A 5,462-nucleotide genomic window follows, 5' to 3' on the forward strand; every position below is an offset into this window, starting at 1 on the left:
TAATTGCGCATGATTAATGGTTTATCTCTTCCTGAAAGCCATACACAAAGGCTCCAAACTGAGTTACTCGTAATTCCATACTTCCTTCAAGTCCCTTTAAAGGGGAAGCATCTTCTTTACCACTGGAAGAACAAGGCAACCAACTTTGCTGTTCAGAACAGGCTGCTAGCCAACCCACTGCAAGCAGCAAAGTTATCGGGCGAGTCCCTTCAGTCCTGAGCGAGATCCTGTTGAACTATTGCTTGCAGATCCTCATGTAAATTGGACAAACCAATAAAGAACTTCCGGAGGTTTCGTTAATGCGGATTAGCTGCAGGGGAAGAAGATGCGAGGGAGACTGGAGCAGGCAGGCACCATCAGAGCCTGCTTTAGTTGGACCCCCCCACCCCACAGGGCTAACTGCCATCTTCACCTTGTGGGGAAGAAGGAGCTGTTGGTTTGCCCCTCCATTGGGAGATGAGAGGACGGAGCAGGGCCTTCCCACCAGCTTAAGCAGTCTCCTTAATTTCTTTTTATTTTCTCCCTCTTCCCTCCCCATACACTTTTCCATGTCTTTTTTTTCCCCAGAATGTAAGCCTGAGGGTAGGGACTGTCTTCTTTATTGATACATTGTAAGCCACTCCGAGAGCCTTTTGGCTGAGGTGCGGGATAAAATACTCTAAATAAATAAATAAATAAACAAACAAACAAACAAACAAACAAACAAACAAACAAAGGCTGTAGGGGTGGGTGAACAAACAACTTTCACAATCACCCAAGTTCTCCAAACACCAATTTGGGTGTTGTCTCACCTCATTTCCCATGTTCATTTGCACGCTTTTCTTGGAGACATGGGAAACATGTATATTTCAAATGGGGAAAGTCGTCATCAACTCTTTTACAGTCACCGACCAGACTTTACACATACAAGAGAATAGGGCAAAATTACATACGGATTTGAAAAGTATGCAACAGAATCAATTCTGAAGAGACCTTCTTCTCATAGCATTCAAAAAGAAATTTGCAAGAGCCTCAATTGTGTCTCTGTCCTCTGTGGCCCTGAAGCACTGAAGAAGTGCATTAATTGCTAAACTGGTGTCTAGCAATAATTTCTCTCTAATCTTTGTATAAAAACAACAACAGAATAAAACGTGGACAACCGATTCAATTTCATTGTTGGACTGCTGGAAACTAAAAACATAAGATGAGACGGGCTGGATGAGATCAAGGGTCCATTTAGTCCAGGATTCTGTTCTGACTTGTGGGAAATCCACAAATTATTATTATTATTATTATTATTATTATTATTATTATTATTTATTTATTTCTTACCCGCCTCTCTGATTGGATCGAGGTGGGGAACAGCAAGCATAAAATACTGATTAAAAACATGGTATACACTGTTTAAAAGCATCCTAAAAGCATCCTAAAAATATCCTAAAATTCTGGAAGAGATCAGTCTTGATAGCTTTCTTTAATGCTAAAAGATTGTTACGCTGATGAGTCATCTCTGGCAGAATATGAGTGCAATAGCTTCCCACTTAAGCTTCCCAGGAACTGGCATACAGAGGCATACTGTTTCTGATATTGGAGGTGGCATACAGCCATCATGACTAGTAGCCATTGCTAGCCTTCCCCTCCCCCCCCCAGAATCTGTCTTTTAAACTTATCCAAATTGGTAGTCATCACTACATTTTTGTGGTGGCGAATTCCATATTTTAACGGTAGATCTGTGTCTGAATCGCCTACTAACCCATTTCACGGGATGAACCCACGTTCTATCATTAAGAGAGTGGGAAAGAAGTTTACTTCAACCAACAGTTGGTCCGGGGAATGCCGGTCCTACAGGGGAGACTGAGGATGGGTCAGAAATGGAACGCAACGTTCTGCCGTCGCTTCTCAGCCGCCATGTAGCCAGCCTCGAGGTTGGAGCTGGTTTCCGAGAGCAACCTCTACAGAGAGAACAAATTTGCTCCTAATGGCTGAAGGGCACTCTTGTGAGTTGGAGGCAAAAAGCAATTATCTTCTCCTTTTGTTATGCTCCCCTCGCCAACGGAAAAAAAGAGAGAAGAAGACGAGGAAATTAGTCAAAAGAACAACAGGAGAGGACAGTAGCAAGCTCTCCCCCCTCCCTGCACACCTCCTCCAAGGGAATGATTGAAATTGGCTGCCCTGGATAATAAAGTCTCTTGAGCATCGAAGCATAGCCAGAAGTGCCCCCCTGTCCCTAATGAGCCAGGAGACGCCAGCTTGGGGGGCTGCAGCCAGTGTTAAATTAGCGGAGGAGACCATCTGAAGTGGACTGACTCCACCGTAAACTGCTTTAAGTGTCTCTTTATTAAATTACACCACCGCTTAGGGTCTGCCTTGCTGCCACATCAGAGCTGTCTGCATCCCGACAAACTCCTGGCATTCCCATGGGAGGTCTGGACGACTGGATACTGACAATAATAATCAGGAACGTGGGATGGCGAAGGGAGGGGTGGGGTGAATGCAACCCGCCATCAACAACACTTTCCTTGTTATGGCTCCATCACATGCTATTCTTTAATAACAGAATAGCATGTGTGTGTGTGTGTGTGTGTGTGTGTGTGTGTGTCTGTGTGTGTCAATATTTTGCACAGAATGCAATGATGGCTTGTTTTTCCTTTACAGAAGAACACAATAAGAGCTGTGTGGGATCACACCAAGGTCCATCTAGTCCAGTATTCTGTTTGCACAGTAGTCCCCCAGCAATTGTCTGAAAATGTATGGAAACCATGACCTCCCTGCATATGGATTTTGGTACCCCACTGTGATGCTTCTAGCCATCCATGTGCCTGTTGATATTTATTTATTTATTTATTTATTTAAGGATTTTTATGCCACCATTCAGCCAAAGAAGGCTCTCACGGCGGCTTACAAAAGTATTTCTTGACAGTCCCTGCCCACAGGCTTACAATCTAAAAGACATGACACAAAAGGAAAGGGGATTGGGAGGGAGGAGGAGGAGGGGGAAAAGGAAACAAAATAAACCCAAGTCAGGAAACTCAAAGATTTTGCCCTTTAACAACTAAAATTCAGCTGATAAAAACAAGCTTCCCTGACCGGGAATCGAACCCGGGCCGCGGTGGTGAGAGCGCCGAATCCTAACCACTAGACCACCAGGGAACTTGGATATGTCCCTTGGTGCCTGCCAGCCTCCTTGTCCTCCTGAATATTTGAATTTCAAACAAATGAACACCAGTTTTGTCTGGGAGGCTGGCACACTGCAAAATGCCAGCCTCCTGCGCCATCTTCGTTTCCAAGAATGCTTCCACGTGGGCCCTAGAAGCATCCTTGGTAAATAAAACGCTGGGCTGCTGCAGACAAGAACCTTGTTTTGAAGCATAACCAGCCCCACAAATAAAAGAAATAAAAGAAGCAGTTAAGCTGGGGGGGGGGGTGGACAGGGAGCATTGGGGGGTAGGGAGAAGGTAGTGTGGGCGGGGAGAGAGGAGGTGTTTTGTGTGTGTTTTGCCTGTGTGTGTGTGTGTGTGTGTTGTATGTGTGTTCTGTGAAACTGGGATTTAGTTATACTTTGCAGAGGCAAATACATTATTTGGCACTTGGAGCCCAGACTCCACTTCTGACTAGTACTCGGTTTCTTGGCTAAGTTACTTGTCTCTCAGCCTCATCGCATTGCCTTCTGGGAAATGGAGCAGAAAATGGATAGGTGCTGTTTCAAAAGAGCGCTTTTGTGTTTTGGAACTGAAAGCCCCCTTCTCTGCCCGTTTTGTGACGTTGTCCTAATAATGATATTGCCCAACTGTGGATTTTGGCATTCTTCTTGTGAACCAAGACAACTTCCTTTGCTTTTTATGTGCACATCAGTAATGCAGAGAGCTTCAGCTATTGGGCGGTATAGAAATGCAATAAATTAATAAAATATATAAATAAAAAAGGGGTGGGAGAGAAGGCAGTGAACTGATGTAATTGAAATCTGTGGCAAACTGCTCTGATTCCAATATATATATATATATATATATATATATATATATATATATATTTCTAGTTGACCCGCCCAGAGAGCTTCGGCTATTGGGCAGTATAAAAATGTAATAAATAAATAAACCAACCAACCCAGGAGGAGTGGACTTCTGGAACAAGAAAGGAATGGAACAAAGATGGTCCCCTCATTCCTTCTTCCACTTCCCATCCCATTCAAAATTTGTAAGCTTCTAACATGTCTACCATTTTTCATCTTCCCAGCTAAAGTAAAGGGACACAGCCTGGCTCAGTCCTGAGCTTTAGAAAGTCTTCCACTTCAAACAATGTTCTTCACCTTTTTATCTGCAGACATTGCTGGACTACAACAACTCCCAATCATCAGAAACGTTGGAGGGGTTTTGAAGGCCATCTAGTCCAACCCCTGATTGATGCAGAAAACCCAAGGGCTCAAAGCTCCCCAACAGATGGCTGCCCAGCTTCTGCCTGAAGATGTCCAGTGTAGGAGAACGCATCTCACCACTTAGGAAATTCGTTTCACTGTCAATCTGCTCTTATTATCAAGAAGTTTCTTCTAATATTCAACTGAAATACACTATCATATAACAGATGACCGTTATATGCAGTCCTGTCCTCAACAGCAACAGAGAACAAGACTTTGTCTCTTCTAGGTACATAGGAAATCACCTTATATGGAGTCAGACACTTGGTCCACACAGGCCAGTATTGTTGACACTGACTGGCAGTGGTTCTTCAGGGTTTCAGGTAGGATTTCTTTCCTAGCTGTACCTGGAGATGCCAGGGCATGAACCTGGGACCTTCTTCAAACAAAGCACATTCTCTACTACTGAGCTTCAGTCCTACAGGTGTCTGAAGAGTCCCATTATTTTCCCTCTCAGTTTTCTCCATACTAAACACAGCCAGTTCTTTCAACCTTTCCTTGTAGGACATCTTTTCCATATTGCTGGCCTTTTGAGTTGCGCTTCTCTGAATCCATTCCAGTTTGTCTCTGTATACCCTTTTTTTGGGAAGATGTTCAGAAACGTTGCAATGAGCAATGGCAGCAAGAAAAGTAGCAGTTGCTCAGCACATGAAGGAGGGAAAGAAAACAGAACATGGGGGCGCCGAGGTGGGCTGCATCCAATTTCCTCTGAAACTGTTGGAGTCTAATAGTCTTTCTGACCTTCTCAAAATTGCCACATGATTGACTCCTACTAACCATGGGCAGGAAGCTGGTAAGAGCAATCAACGCCAATGTATCTAAATTAGCCAAGCATCCACAGTCCTAGCGGGGTCAAGGGTGGCAGCCGGGGAAAAGGAGGGGAGGGGAGGGTCACCATGAGCCTGTTTTCCTTTGGCCTCTGATGCCTGCAGGACATTTCAGGGATTCTGAGAGACCCCAGCTGGAATCATGAACACCTGACTACTCCTCCAACAGAGGGCCTGTTTATTTGGAAGAACTGCTAAGCGTTAAGGAGAGAGGAGAAAGAATGTCCCCCTGTTAGGGTGCAAACATG

At 44.4% G+C, this 5,462-nt stretch overlaps 1 non-coding gene across 1 annotated transcript; it reads right to left on the reverse strand.

Annotated features, from left to right (window-relative positions):
- Positions 1 to 3,057: 3,057 nt before the first annotated feature.
- TRNAE-CUC (transfer RNA glutamic acid (anticodon CUC)) lies at positions 3,058 to 3,129 on the reverse strand. The gene has a single exon. It is a non-coding gene; the product is annotated as a tRNA-Glu (tRNA).
- Between the last annotated feature and the right edge of the window lie 2,333 nt (positions 3,130 to 5,462).

This window comes from Elgaria multicarinata, chromosome 18, assembly GCF_023053635.1.
Source record: "Elgaria multicarinata webbii isolate HBS135686 ecotype San Diego chromosome 18, rElgMul1.1.pri, whole genome shotgun sequence".
NCBI classification, from domain to species: domain Eukaryota; kingdom Metazoa; phylum Chordata; class Lepidosauria; order Squamata; family Anguidae; genus Elgaria; species Elgaria multicarinata.